Source organism: Plectropomus leopardus, chromosome 4 (assembly GCF_026936395.1).
Source record: "Plectropomus leopardus strain MGB_pleo_1.0 chromosome 4, ASM2693639v1, whole genome shotgun sequence".
Classification (NCBI taxonomy): domain Eukaryota; kingdom Metazoa; phylum Chordata; class Actinopteri; order Perciformes; family Serranidae; genus Plectropomus; species Plectropomus leopardus.
The window spans coordinates 23,148,842-23,165,000 of record NC_142179.1 but is presented as its reverse complement, the minus strand read 5'-3'; the positions used below and the strand labels follow the sequence as shown (position 1 = coordinate 23,165,000).

At 39.7% G+C, this 16,159-nt stretch overlaps 1 long non-coding RNA gene across 2 annotated transcripts in view; it reads left to right on the top strand.

Annotated features, from left to right (window-relative positions):
- LOC121943937 (uncharacterized) overlaps positions 1-16,159 on the top strand; it is a 47,251-nt gene that overhangs the window by 19,173 nt on the left and 11,919 nt on the right. For both annotated transcript variants that reach the window (XR_015776459.1, XR_015776460.1), the window contains one exon: positions 779-874. This is a non-coding gene — a long non-coding RNA (uncharacterized LOC121943937). The remainder of the gene's footprint in view (positions 1-778; positions 875-16,159) is intronic.

Genomic DNA, 16,159 nt, shown 5'->3' with positions numbered 1-16,159 from the left:
GTCAGCAGTCACATGTGTTTACAGAGTTAAAGGACCAAAAAGGAAAAAAAAAATAGAACAAAAAACCTAACCTGAAACACCCAGTTATTTAGGAATGCCTCTAAGTTTATCGGCATGTTGCTGTGTGAGGTCAGAAATTTTGCTCTCAAACTAATTATTGGCTGCAACAATCTCTTATAGTTACCTTTGACCTCAAATGGACTTGTCCTTTAGCTTTGACATTTGACTTTTGACCTCCTTACTCCAGGGAGGGGAGGCAGAGTTCAAGGGCTGTTGGGTTCAACAACATGGCTGCTGAAACAGCATTAGCATACATGAGAGTTAGCTTGGAAGACCTTATCTCAGTTTAAATACAAGATAGTTGAGTATCTTTATGCCAATAATACAACTTTAGACCTGTAACATTTTACCTAAGTTTCATATTAATATTATTAAAATATGAAAAACATACCTCCAATGACCTTCAAATCTACAAACCAGCTGCTTGTGTAAATAAAGGCAACACATTTGACTTGCTATTTGTGGCAAAGTGTAAATGTTAAGAAGACATTTGCACAAAGTTATTGCCAATTTGAATTCCTGCAAGTCAACTTGGAGATGGTAAATGCTACCTCTGTTTCCTTTTTCAACCATATAACTGTGCGTTTGCTTTCCCCATCTTTCTTTTTAGTGGAAACATGCTAATTGCGATTTGCTCAGGAGTTATTCAACATGTAAAGGTTAACTCTCAGTAAACGTACTCACTCCCTGCCTGTGTGTGTGTCTTTCATTGCTGCAGTGATGGAGAAATGGAGCTGTGGAGAACTGCAGGCAGCAGGAAGTAGAGGTCAACACAAGATCTCTGGGATTTTGCTCAACACCGGACGCACATGAGGTGAGCTCGGGTTAATAAACCAAAATGTGAGTGTGTGTGTGTGTGTGTGTGTGTGTGTGTGTGTGTGTGTGTGTGTGTGTGTGTGTGTGTGTGTGTGTGTGTGTACAATACAGCCCATATTTGCCACATGTTGCCATATGCAATACCATTGCAATATTTAGTTTTTGTGCATTTGAGTGCTGTCCATTTTTGTTTCAGGCAGAAAAAAAAGCATTTTAACTATGTGTTTTAACTTTAAAAAAGTAAGTGTCTGGGCTGCCTTAAAATTTTAAGCTAACAGAATTTAAGTATTAAGTTGTTGGTTTTTGTTTTTTAGTCAAAACAGATATTTCTCTGTAATTTCAGATATTTTTTGCAGTGTAATCACACCTAAACTGTATTATTTGGTATTTGTGGGTGCACTGCAAGATCGTAGCAATGTAGTCAATAAATAAAGTAAAATAGATACATTTTAAATTACATTTCCTTTAATATTATTTATTATAAGCAAGTACAGCACAGTATACTATACAGCTATGCAGTAATCAAGAGCTACTAGGGTACTGTCTACATAAATTACACATGTAGCGCATCATAAACGATCGACACTTAACTCAGACTTCACGTTGGCTATGTGACAAATATAACATAATTAAGACATTGACATTAGTTGAATCTGCCCTTGAGCACCATTTTTAGTTGCAAGGTGAATTTATGGCTTTTACTGCAGGTAAGTTAGCTATGATAGATAACATTAGTGATGGTGGACTGGTTAGTACTCGCCTAGTAAATGGCCCATTTTCAGCAAAAATGTTTGCTTACCTTTGTGTAATTACCGATCTACACAGCACATGCAGTTACTGACACTCTCTAGCAAAATATTACTTATTTACTTAAATGTTTTATCAATATATTGGGGGAGACATTTTGAGCATGTATTGAAAATGTTGTCAACACAGCCAAATTTCTTTGTTGGCAGGAGTTTTGTTTTACCCCTCCGTGCCTATCTTTGCTGATGTGTGAGTGTGTGTCCGTGTGTGTCTGTTTGCCTGCAGCAAAGTTAGCCCATATGTGTGTTGGATAAAGGCATAGATGTTAGTAGTGGTCCAGAGGACACAGTAAACAGAATCACAGTGGTTTGAAGGGAGCTCAGGCGATGTGGGCAATATCAAATCCCATGACCCATTCTTTGCCCTGTGGTCCATACCAAAGACAAAAAGCACAGGGGAAACAGAGGTTACTGTTCATTGTTCATCACAACAACACAACACAAAAACCAACAGTAGCTACAACCAGGAAGTGTTTCCAAAAATTTCCTCTAGCCATCGAAATCTTTGCAGGAACAGTAATTGCCCTCCGCCCTCACATTGTTTGCATAGCGTGCAGGACAGCTTCCTCTATCAATTAGACCTCCAGCCATTATTACATGTGACATTTTGTGTTATTGAAGAGAGACAAACATTTTAATGAGCTGAGCTCGCTCTCATGACAAGGAAATATTTATTATATTAGCTGTTCGCAGCAGCTGATTACCGTCTTTGCTATTTCAACTATGACCCAATTTTCTTACAACTGGGTGACCTCTACAGAGGCTGAGGTGGTGCAGAGGGTTGGGATATTAGGTGACCAACTAGCTGAATTGATTGACATATGTCATTGTCAGCAGAAAATATACAGTAGCACTTTTTTACCTATGCCACACTTACACTCTAGATGGTATGACAAAACCACACAGTGCCACAAAAATTAAACCAAATAAAAATACCCCCATGACTCCCCATGTTCTGTGTTGAGAGTTCTCAGAGTTCAAAAGTTTATTTCTTGGTGATGCTAAAAAAGAAAAAAATAAAGTCAAATAAGTGGCCGAAGAGAAGAGGTAGTATGTCAGCGCCCATGGGCCTCAGTGTGCGGTGGTGTTACTCGTCCTAATTACTCCCAATACTCACATGCATTTGGTGGACTGCTCAGAAGGGCCAATTAGAAGGGCAGGGCAAGTCACTGGGTAGGAAAAGTCAGTGCTCAAGTCTGTAGCCATCTAGACAATCCCACAGAGAGATGGAGTCTTATAGCGAACTCTGCAGTACATTTCCACAAATTACTTTTTTGTATAAAATTAATGCTTTTACAGCCATAGTGCTGCTTCAAATGGAATATCTCATATCTTCAACATTGTTTTAGTTTGTACTGTATACATACTGGTATGCCAGCATAATTTAGCATTTAGGAGTTCTGCTTTTTCATGATAGGTAATATTGAGTGTAGCCAGGATCATTGTTGATAGTGTTAATCAGCTTGACCAAAGATGTTAAAGGGCTGAAGTGAAAACCACTAGCCCTTTGTGAAAGAGGAAGTTGATACGTGAGACTTCAGAATTGTGTCACTGCATAAAAGAGGTGGGTCAACAGCTTTAAATATCAAACACTTTAAAAACTGACTTTTGAATTCAGTTTCAGTGGTTTTCAATAGATGATCTGATAAAATAAAGTAAATCTGTGGAGTATAACTGCAAACATTTTCTATACGTGCGAAGATGTCATCTTAGATAGACCTCACTCTCTCAGCTAAAAGCCCAGCTGAAAGTGTGTCAGGGTCATTAGACCCCTATATCGGACTGCATTATTTAGTTAGAGAGGAAGGCTTTTTTACGAGTAACATCTAACCCCACATCAACCATTACCTATGTGCAGGGTCATGGGTTTAAAGCTGAAACAGGAAACCAGGACGGCTTTTCATTTTCATGCTTTTCCTCATTTCATCTTCCTTTCATCGCAGATACAGATGTGATAATATTAGGGAATGTTACCACTTGAAATAAGGACAGGGTTGGTTTTTTTGAAGGATTTTAAAATTTCTGTGGTTGTGATTGATATTTTTCACAGCTAAGATATCACAAAAACAGTTATGGTGTAAATTTTTCCCTTAGTACATAAAGATAAGCACCCATGAACACACAGAGTGTTTACTACACAGTATAGTTTGTTTACATTGCATTGCCTCATTTCCTATGCTATACTCATAATCATCCATCAGACATGCATATTTGGAGTACAGCTGCTTACTATTAGGGTGCCAGCGGGGGTAAGTATTTATAATGTGGCGCCTGCAATCGTGGATGTAAACCCTCCAGTGTTGTAAGGCCGGCTTCTGTATCATCAGTGCATGCCCACAGCGATTAATGAAGTCTTCTGCATGTGTCTGCGTGATTAAGGAGTGCTAAAGTGTGTGTGTGTGTGTGTGTGTGTGTGTGTGTGTGTGTGTGTGTGTGTGTGTGTGTGTGCAGATAAAACAACAACCGAGAACAAAAGACGCCAGAATACAGGAAAGCTTTGCAGTAGGTCACAAACATCCAAATAAACAATTCTGCACAGTAAATATAGTAAGTAAATGAGGTAATACAATAGAAAACAATTACAATTAATGACTAAAACCGAAATATGAAATATTGTAAAATATGTCAGAGGTATTTTTTTTCTTTTCAATGATTTAGTTTCCATCCATAATTTTTCCTATTTCCTATTTGTCAAGTAATTCCATATTTCATGCTTGGATGCAATCCCTTCCCCGTGCTATATATTGCAGATGCTCATGCCTCTTAGCGATAGCACAATATGTCCTTTCCATGGTTGTTCAAAAATGCCACAAAACTAGAACATATTCATCTTTTTTTCTCCCTCATTCTGATGCACTACATTATCATTGGTGTAACACAGGATGAGTCCGGTATTTGTGGAAATCTTGTCTTATCAGTTTCTAATTATAAGAGATAAAACTGCAGTTTTTTTTCATTTTTTTTTCATGTAATATCCAAGTAGCTTTCAGCGGGCTGTGTAATAGCGCTGCGTAGGGAGGGTTTCTTCTGCATCATCATACAGTCAGAACAAAGGATATGCACATCGTAAAATCATGCAAATGAATGCAAATCGCTGGCAGCAAGGAATAGCGAGGTGGCAGGAGGGGAGTTTGTATAAGCAGAGGGATGCCAAGGACTTTGTATACAACACTTGCCGGACAATCTTCCTTTAAGTTGTGGCAGATAACAAAAAATATATTGGTTTTGAATCTGATTCTAAATCTTCTGCACAATAAAACAAGACTTTGAGGAGTTTCCTGGTGCTATACTGGATAGATCTGTTATACTCCCAGTGACTAAACAATATGTAGCTTTGTATTGTTTCTTTTTTTTGCTAGAAATTGTTCTTTTTTTTAAAGGCAACAAAATGCATAGTTTTCACTTAAAACACAGCGAATGCAAATGTGATACAATGGCTGCAAATAACATTGCAGTGTGTGTGTTGGGATGATGCAATATCTTGGCCGTAGGCTACCGCCTCAGAGAAATGCCGAACAGATATTAGTAACACCAGCGCTAATGAAAACGTCCTCTCCTCCTCACCCTCCCAGTAAAAACTTCAACTTTATCAAACATGTGACATATTCACGTGTGTTCACTAACTGGGGGGATTAGGTAATGACAAACTAGGTCTGTCTGCATTTTCCTTTAGCCACGAAAAGAAAAATGTTATCATAATTATTTCCCTGGATATTTGATTTGGTTCTCAGCATGAATATTTAACACACTTGTAGGGTTACCTTAATACTGTATCAGGACAATTTCAGACATGCATCAGCACAGAAAGTGTCAAAACATTCACACTTTAAAGTTAAAAGCCTATTTGCTTTCATCTTAAATTATATATCATCATTTTTATAATTTATAATACAACACAGCATTGCAGAGTGTTCAAAGTGTGTGTGTGGTGTAAAAAATACATGTGTTTTTCATCACCGATTAATTCATATTCTGTATTCAATCCTGATTTGTGGATAAATTCTAGAATTATATAATAAAATGCAATGAAATCCTAATGCAATAATGTAATAATTTTTGCAACACGTTTATTTATTTTTTTTTTCGTGAAATGAATCCTGCAGCTTTACTTCGACAAAATGCTGATATGTAGACATGGTTTAACAATATCGCAGTCAGAGGTTCTCACAGCCATACAACAATCGGTGATTTGTTTCAACTTGCATACAATAAAACATATTTAAATAATGCCACCCTCTTCCAAGACACACACACACACACACACACACACACACACACACACACACACACACACACGAACTAACCCGCAGACACAATATGGTAGGGGAGTTAAAAAAAGGGGGGGGGGGGGGAGGACAGACAGACATTCGCAATTGTGCATAATGATGTTAACATTCCTGCATGTCTAATGCTGGGGATATTGAGACAGACACTGGCTGGTCGGCGGTCTTGCTGTGTGTTGTGTGTGTTCACGGGTGTAAACTGTAGCAGTGCATAATGATGTATTAATTGTGGCCTGCTCTCGCTCGTGGTGTTTGGGCTCCTTGCCGAGGTTACTATGCGGCCTTTGATGCGATCGTTAATCTTATCAAACATATGCACGATCACACTTCACTTTATTTTCTAGTCTGATCGCATGAAATCATAGGTGCACTGTAATCTGACTAACAGGAGCAGCTGCTGATATTGCTTTGTACAAAATTGCAACTGGTAGACATATGTTTGTTGTTTGTTTCCTAAAATGATGGTTAATTTTAGAGGGATTAACCCAGATTTACAAAGCTGTTTAAATATAACAAGTCAGTAGAGGGATATTAGTGTGCATTAGGGAGCAGGATATTGGAAGATAAATGCTAAATTGAAAGAAATGGCACGGCAAAAACAGTTTTAAACATCCTAGCTTAATGATATTTGTATTCACAAGGAGCGGCTTACAGGGTGTGCCTTAATTTCAAATGCATGAACCATCAAGTGATCCTCCAATACTGTTGCACAATTTTTTTTTCCAACTTCCTCCCAAATAGAAAGACACAAACTCAAAGGGAGGGAAAGTGGATAGGAAAATGGAGCGCCGGCATCATAAAAGATAGAAACAAAGAGGGACGGATAGCATACACTGAGAAGGACAGGCAAAAGATGAAGCTCATTTTTCCGTGGGCACCCAGTGGCGTCTGCATTGCAGATCGCTGAAATCCCCCTCGAATGCGTCCCTGGGCTTAAGGGGGGTTGGGTGGGGAAGGGTGAACAAGGGATGGGTTTATGCTATCTCTGCTTTAGTACACTTTGTTTTTTTTTTTCCTACCCCCACCGAAATATATTTTTTCTGTCTGCATCAAATGTCAAGTTAATTTCCTGGGTGCTATGAGGGATGTGTCCTCCCCTTCGGTATGTGTGGCAGGGCGGTGGATTGTGGCAGGGTGCCGGTGTGTGTGTGTGTGTGTGTGTGTGTGTGTGTGTGTTTGTGCCTGTGTGTGTGGGTGAATAGGGAAAGGGAAAGGGGCATGGCAAGGCAAAGAGAGAGACGAGAGGTGGTGGTGGTGGTGGGGGGGTTCAGTACAGTATCTATAAATTGGCTCTCTCTGAAGAGCCAGAGAGGTGTGTTGAAAGAGTGCATGCATATGTGTGTGTATTCGTGAGTGTGTATCTGGTTGTGTAAGAAGATGATCCAATTATTAATAGATGCTTTTGTCAGTGTACCTATGCTCATGTCCCTGTCCTTATTTGTGCATTCACATGTTCAGTTCTTTTGAAGGTTCATCTAAATTGAATACAGAAAAAAAGAGAAAGAAAAAAGCATGCAGTGTAATAGATGCTTGGTAATGTCCCAAAAAAAAGAAAAAAAAAATCTTCCTAGATTTCCAGGTATTTCTCAACAACATAGTGAAGTGTGGAGAGAAATTTGCTTGGACTCTCTCATCAGCTGTGCTGCATTTCCTGGTCGCAAACAACATCTAAAGCTCATTACCAGCTGATATCTAGTAGCATATTATGTTAAACATCCATGCGTATCAGTCCTCTTTTAACCTTGTTGCTTGGCAATAGCAGTCTTTGTGTCCTGCCTTCCAAGTCTAGGCTATATTTGATTTTTTTTAATTTTTTTTTATTTATTTCAGGTTTCCTCCATCATCATTGAGTAATTGTGTCCCTCTGATATCCTCCTGCTTTTAGACACAACCCATGTTTTATTTTCTCCTTTTACTATAGTAAACACAAATGTCCTGGCTATCCGTCTCTCTGTTGTTGTGTTACTTGTACACAGCTTTTTAAAAATATTGGACCATGATCTGGAGTATATATTTGTGTACAAATGCACAGATTTCCTTTTAGTACCATATGCACATTGCTTTTACAGTTTCTTTTACTGCATATGTGTGCATGCCTGTGAATGTGTTACTGTTCAGATGTGCCCCTGTGTTTATGTTTGTCTGAATGACTTTGTGCATTTTTGCAGGTGGCTGTTAAGTGTATGAAGGCAAACTGTATATTTTGTATTGCAAAGTGTAAAAACGCCTTATTGCAGAGAAAGGGATTATGCATTTGTCAGTCGTGCTTACGCTGATGTATGCTCCTGGCCCACAAATGTCACATCCCATAACCCAGAAAAATTACACCAGTCCCACCTAATTACGCATATTCATGATGCTGTTTTGCATAGTGCTGGTAGCATACTTCTGTTACAAGCCACAGAGCTGAGGGATGTGGTTGAGTGAAAAGCCTTTCAATCCACTGATTCAGTGCGTCTCCGCCACAAGCATCAGCTTGATAACACTACCTCCATGCCATTTTTTTTTTTTTTTTATGATGTGAGACCATTATGGAAAGAGAGTTTTCTCTTATTTCTTGCAGTCAGTCATATTTCCACTGCCTGCAGCATATTCAAACCTAGTGGGATTTTTTAATAAAGAAATTAGCTTTGTCCTAGATTATGAAGGTCATTTTGAAAATAGATCAGATTCAACTAATGGTTTTTGGAATACTTTATCATTTATCTACTATCTCTGCTCTGTTTTTGCTCAGTGTTTATTTCACACCTTCTATGGTAAATGTTTTCATGGTGATGGATAATATGTAAATCAGGAGGCAACAATGCCAGAAAGTGGATGCATGGATTTACAGAGTGAGAAAATCCAAATAAAGTTGTGACTTCTGATTTTAGAAGAAAGACAGGGGAGAAAGTGTTGTGGAAAGAGATGGAGGGAGAGTGAGAAAACGGAGGAGAGCGGATGAGTCGTAGTGGCTGGCTCAGTGGCTTATTGGAGCACTTGCGGAACAGACTTAATCAGACTTGGCCCGGCTGTAATGAAGGAGAGGGTCCAGGCTGTGCCACTGCTTGGGTAAACAGCGATTGTTTCAGTCCAGGGTTCCCAAACACGGGCAACAATGGTACTATTGTCCCGCCAGCTCTTATTAAGAGGCAAACCAGAGATGGGGTGCAGAAGCGGAGAAGGGAGGTGGGTGAAAAAGGGGCAAGAGGGGGGTAAAAAGAAGAGTTGGGGGGGGAGCAGGAGCAAGTGGGAACCTGACAGGAACAGAGGATGGGGTGTGAGCGGGAAGTGGAGAGAAAGAGAGAAATGGAGGAAGATGGCGAAAGGTGCTTCTCAGATCTTTTTTCACACTTGCAGTGTGTCTTCTTTTCCTATCACCTTCCTCTTGTTTCCAACCACTTCTACCCTCTCAGCCATCATCTCTCGTCCTTATCTTTCCCCTCTCATCCTTTCATCCATACTTCCTTCCTGCATCATCCTACCAGCCACCTACTCTATTCCTTCCATCTGTCCTTTGTTCCTCTTCGTTTTTGCATTTGGGATGGTGAGGGATGCTTTGCCTGTCATACCACCTTTGCATCACCTTTCCCATTCGACGCAGGAGGGAGAGAGGCAGAGAGAAGAGGAGCGAGAAAGAAAAAGAGATGATCGGGAGAGGGGGTGGTGAGAGGAGCAGGGGAGAGAAAAGGGAGCAGGAGCGAGACAAAAAGAAAAGATCACGCTGCTTCCTGGCTTAATGAACATGGGCAAAGGATTACCACAATAGAATACATTATGCTCTTGTTAGTAGAGGCAATCAATTAGCAGAGAGCACACCACTGGCACACCATCTCTCCCGCTTGGGCACAGACTCATTCACAGCCCAAACGAGTGGCCCAAGGATTCCCCTTGCCTCGCCATTTTTCCCACCCTCAATGCCCAGCGGCCACAAAAGATTTGATTTGATTCCCCTGTGTGAAAGGGGACAGTGTTGAATTTGCATTTCCGCCACATTCACTCGACATTAGTTGAAATATTAGTCAGATTTCGCTACAGTCAAAGGTCCTGGCTCAATATGTGTGTGTTTGAATGTATGTTTATATGTAATAGCACATATATTAACCAAAAATGAGGCTCCAAACCCCATTTAGACCCAGCTAAACCAATAAAAGGTTGTGATACTGATTGGACTTCCTCCATGGAAAACTGTCCTCTGACAACACACTGTAAAGCTCGGCTCCACAAGATGAGAATCAGACATGACAATGTCTCTGTGACTGACACTGACAATTGCATACCAAATTGTCACTCAGGTCCCATCAGTAATTCATACAGCAGCTGGGTGAAATTCCTTCATCCTTTTCCCCCCACCATGTTTTCTTCTTGTCTTTTTTTGTGTCAGCTAGAGGAATAGCTCCAGATAATGGCAGCAATCTATATTGTGAAAGAGGCAAGAAGTAGTTCTGCCTTAACACAGGCACAAATCACCACTGTCTTGCTGGGGATCTGTAAAAGTGTCGGTGGTGAGTAGAACACACTGCTTTCACTGAGGAACTTTGCTGTAGTTCCAGGCAGAGTTGGAAATGGAGAGATGAAAAGGAAATGAAGGAGAAGGGGAGGAAGGAAAAATAAAAGAGAGGAAGGTTAAATTGTATAAAGAGTGAAGGACTTGTGGGGTTTTTTTGTTTTGTTTTTTGTTTCTGAGGACAGTGCGTGTTGAGAGGAAGATGGCCTCAGGTTTGGGTTCAGGGAGTCTGTTGTTGCTGTTTTAAATGCTATGACCATCTGGAGAGAGCGTGTGTGTGTGTGTGTGTGTGTGTGTGTGTATGTGTGTATGTGAGAGAGAGAGTTTCCTTTATGCTGTGTAACATAATGCCATGTAGTGTCAAACACAAGGTGTTATATGATCTAAACACATTTCCTTTAGAATGGTGTTTGATATTTGTCATGATTTTCCAATACTTTTAGAAGCTGAAATATTGCATGTAAAGTAAAAAGTGATCCGATCAGACCTGAAAAAACAGACAACAAACAAAACAAAAAACAATTAATTCAGAAGTTGGATTCTTTTTTCAACTATCCATATTAGCATAAAAAAAGTTAGTGTTCGCGCTGCCTTAATTTTTTTTTAAGTTGACTGAATAGGAGAGGCAATTTTGAATCAATACGAAATTATCTCAACTTGTCTTCTCAAATTCAGTCAACCTCATATTTTAAGGCAGCCCAGACACTAAAGTTTTTAAGTTAAAACAAATAGGGTTTTTTTTACAGTGTATACATGGTGACACTTTTTTAAAAAATTAATTATCTTGTGCTGTTCCAATAAAACATCTATCATTTACTAAATTGTTTTCTCTTTTTGAGAAATCAGGCACATGACTCTGACCTCAGTGTCCTAACCCTATATTTTATTTAATTTTGTAGAACTACATTTAAAGATGCACTATGCAGGATTGTTGGCAACTGTATTTGAACACACTCGCTAGTGAAAGTGGAAATAAAGGCCAACACAGATTCACTCTTGTTTGTGGTTTCACCTCTCTATATTGGTGTTCTTTCTTTTTTTTTTTTTTTGGTGTGTGTGTCTTGGATGCGTGATGCTTACTGTCTGTTACCCGGTTGATGCCTTTTATAAAGGCCCAACCTGATGTAAGCGATGAGGGGTTACACACCCATAAACGTCTAGATAATTGGAAGAAAAAAAAATTAGAAAGAGAGAGCAGAGTCTTTGCAATAAATACACCACTGTGCATGTCTAGTGGGGCACAAGTGATAATTAAGAGAAATTATTCCTGTATTAGTCTATGCATTGTTTTAAAGGACAATCACACATAGTATACCTTTAACACAACCTGTGCATTTTACATGGGCAGCTTTCCTCTGTTAACTTACAGAGAGAACAGTTAACTTCTGATGACTGCCAAGGCCATATGCTTTAACAATTTTTGTGTCTAAACAAGTAATAGAAATTGGCTGTGTAAATTTGTTATGGATACGCCTGCATTTTTTTTTGGTATGAAATGTGCCATTTTGCATCAACAGAAAAATTATTGGGGTTTTTCTACATTTGTTTATCTTGAAAACAAGGCGAAAACATTGAGCACTGTGTTGTTCAGTGTGTATCTTGTGAATGCTTTGTGTTTTGGTAACAATTACAATATGTATAGTATAAATAGAAATCATAAAATTCTATAAATACTTATAATCTATGGTTCCTCTTTGTCTGCGAGGGATTTATTCTTGGCCCATTTAAGACCTTTTTTTTTTGTCAAAAGAACAGAAAGACCTTCATTCTATATAACAATATAGAGCTAAAATCCACACCACATGAAATGCTGAAAACAAAATTGATTGTTTTATGTAATAAAAGTTTAGATTTTCCCCTTTTAGTATCTTTTGGGATCTCTTGTGTTGCTACCAGTGTGTCTGCTTGCTGTGTGTAATCTTGTGACTGTGTGTGAGTTTTTGCATCGTTGTGTCTGTGCATGTGTTTCCAATTTTCAAGTAAAATCCTACTATAGTCTTGCTAATAGTACCTATGCAACACACACACACACACACACACACACACACACACACACACAAACACATACATGTTGATTACACTGAACATGAAATACAAGGTTCCTGCTTATAGTCCACTTGTCTATCAGACCGTCTTTGCTAATGCATGATCAATGGATGAATGTAAAATGCATCACAATGTACATACTTTCTATTGTTTGCTGAGGACCTGTAAAGTGGATTTTATCTCTTTTAACACTGAGTGCTTGCATAAAAGTGTTATGTTGGTCTTCAAAGTGCCTCTGAATGGTGCAGAGTTGTGTGTTGACCTTTAAAAGAGAGGGAAAAAACATTGCATTTTCCTTAGTGTATACTGTATGCGTGCTTGTTTGTTTTTACCTGTTGGAATATTCAAGTGCGAGTGCAAAATGTTGATAATGTATTCAGTGTTTTAGGCTGCAGAGGGCATTGTGTTCTCTCTCCACTTTGAAAGTTGAAATGTTCAGCATCTAATGGATGGATGGGGAGCAGGAATGGTAACATAGGGCATGAGAGGGAGGGATGCACACAGTATTGCATCTGTTTGAGTAATGCATCTGACTGTAGGGTGAGGTTTTGGAAAAATAGTCAGATCAATTAATATTCCGCTGGTGTTAAAATGAGTTAAGGGTAAATATTTTTTTAAAAGCTGTTTCATGGAAACAGGCCAGCTTTATAATACACTGACTACTCCCTCTCCCTTTCTGAATTTAGACACCACGCAAAACTTGAAAGATGAAAAGATATAGCTTGTATTCTGTACTATTTTACATCTTTCACTTCAGTTTTCTGAACACGAATCATTTTAGGTTTAAGGTAAAACAATTTACTTAAAAGAGCCGTATGAAGGATTTAGTAGTATCTAGCTGTGAGGATAGCAGATAGCAACCAGCTGAAACTTCTCTTGTGTGACAAACAGGAACTCCTGCACAGGTGTCCCTCTATGTTCAATTTTCAGGAGAGTTTTAACAGGAGCCGCGTTTTCACCAGAGGTCTCCTCCTCTCCAAAACAAACTTTAAAACTGGTAACAAAAAACACTAATTAAAGCAGTATGATGTTACATATCAGTGTTTCTCCGATGCTGTTGGGCTTATCACGGATGGGCCTCTAGCCCAACACCTGCTAATGTATGCTCACCTTTTTTCTTGGATAACTTAAAATACAGTCTTTCAGGATATTTTTACTGGGAGCTGAATGATTCGCAGAGGTCTCTTCCTCACCAAAACAAATGGACCAGTTGATTCACAAAATCACTGAATAAAGCAGTTTCATGTTACAAAAAAATACTGCTGCTTTGTCAGTGATTTCATTGTAAGATATAAATGTCAAATACCACCTTTCCTGTGTTATGATATGCTGCTGCTGGGAATGTCAGTTTGTAACACAGTGGGACAAAACCTTCGGAGTGTTATGATACGCCAACGGTCAGCTGGACTGCACCTCTCATGGCAATATGATACGCGGATAGATAGTGTCAGTTGATAACACAGCAAGACAAAAGCTATCGTGGCTATAGGGCAGGCTGGAAAAACAGTGGATAGGTCCAACTAACCCCAGACTTTCACCTAGGAGTCCAGTGTTCGCTTCCCGTTTGAATGTTGAGCCAAACCATGATGTTTTTTCCAAAACCTAACTATGTGTGTCTGTTGCCTAAACTTAAACACCTCTGCCTTTTCAGCCTAAATCTAACCATATCCTTTTGTTGAAACACCTACGTTGGTTGTGGCATCAACTTCAGTAGCAGATGAAAGAGGCTACCTAGTGCGTAATATGTAGACGCAAAAGTCCACCGATAAAGCGGCGATACGTGACAACTTGGCACAAGAACGTGTTGTTTTTTCAATGCTGTTTGTCCCTGAAGGGCTGCAAACTACGTTGACTGATGCGAAATCGCAAAAAATCAAATGCCATAATTTAGAGACTGTTTTTTATTTGTCCATTCTGGGCTCCTGTAGAAACATTGTAGTGCAACATGGCAGACTCTGTGAACTAGGACCTGCTCCCTATGTGGATGTAAACGGCTCATTAAGCTGATGAAAACACAACAATTCTTATTTTTAGGTGTTATATACACTAAAGAAAACATACTTATAAGATTATATTCAATTTCTGCCAATATATCCCCCAAACTCCTAAACACTGAACTTTTAAAACCTGGTTTAAAATGTGTTCTTTACATTTTAAGCTTTGCTCTACCTTATATACCCCTATTTATTTGGGTAGTAATGTCTCTTCATCTCCCCTTTATCTGTCTCTTGTTGATTATCTCCTGTGTGCTCTCACTGCTGGGTCTCCATGTATGGGTAGTCATGCTGCTGACATTTATGTCCAAGCAGGGCCCAGTGACATGGCCTTTACCACCCCTCGCTGGGTCTCCCTTCGCCATCCCTACCCCCTACCGCCATTCTTAACCTACCAAGTCCTCGTCATCTGGGTGTGCACGAATGTCTGTTTGTGTGTGTATTTGTGTGCTTTGGGACCATCCTGTGTGTACAGTGTCTGTGTGTTTAAGTCATGTCCAGATCAGCCACGTTCATGCTTGCCAGTAGCCTATGTGCACAGTAGGGGACATGGTATGGAGCAAGCCTCTGTCTCTGCTGGATGCAGGTTGAGCAAATACAGTCACTGCAGGCTGAGATGTTGGTGAAAGTGGATAGCTTACCCTGATGTGATAAGATGGTACGAAGCCATGAAGTCTATCCTAATGAGGACAATACGATGAAAATCTTAGTATGTCTTACAAAAGGTCTAAACTTTCCAGCTTTGTAGAGAGCAATGCCAACTTTTTCATAAATCTAATGGCCATAGAATCTCACCTGCATTATTCACTACAGATTCTTTGGAAATATTTTGACCCTGACTGTGATACAGAATTTTGGAGGAGCTATTATGTGCACAGACAAAGTGCAGTGCCTCATTGTTCTTCTTCTCAAACACACACACATACACACAAATATACAGACATGCTCACCGTCCCTGCAGCCATGGGAATGGAGAATGCTGAGGTTCAAGGTCATTTCAAGTATTCAGCAGCCCGGGGCTCTCCATTGTCAGTGCATCACATCCCTTTGCTCACACAAATGCGCGCACAAACACATTGTTGGTCGGCGTTCATTCTACACACCACATCTCACTAAAACTTGCATCCGAGACGGCAAAGTGTCTGTCAGGTGAGAACATGACACTTCGTGAGTCCACTTACATGCACTAACACTCACAGGTGTGAATCTTCAGTGTTGACACAATTACAGAGTTTTGTTCTGTACCATAGACTGTCTAGACACAAGAGAAAGAAAGGTATGGCGATTGAACAATTGCTATTTTTCTGTCATCATTTGGCTATTCTGCTATGAGTGTTTATTCTTCATGCTCTACAGTCTTCAGATTGTGCTGTATTGTCTAAATTTTGGTTGACAGTTATTGTTTGGCTCTACCTGATTACGTATATTTGGTCTCTGTTTATTAAAAGGAGTGAAAGTTGGTAGTTCTTAGAGACAGGGCAAAGGTGAGGGAAAGAGAGAGAGCAGCAGCAGTGAGTGTGATTAGCTCCTTTGTTGGAGGTCTGTTGAGCTTCATTGGCTCCAGAGAATAGGTTCCTAATGAAGCCAGCCAAGCTTGGACCAAACTTTGTGCTGAAGACAAACTAAGTTATGGTGGTCTGGCAGAGCGCTCAGGGCAAGCCGACTGAT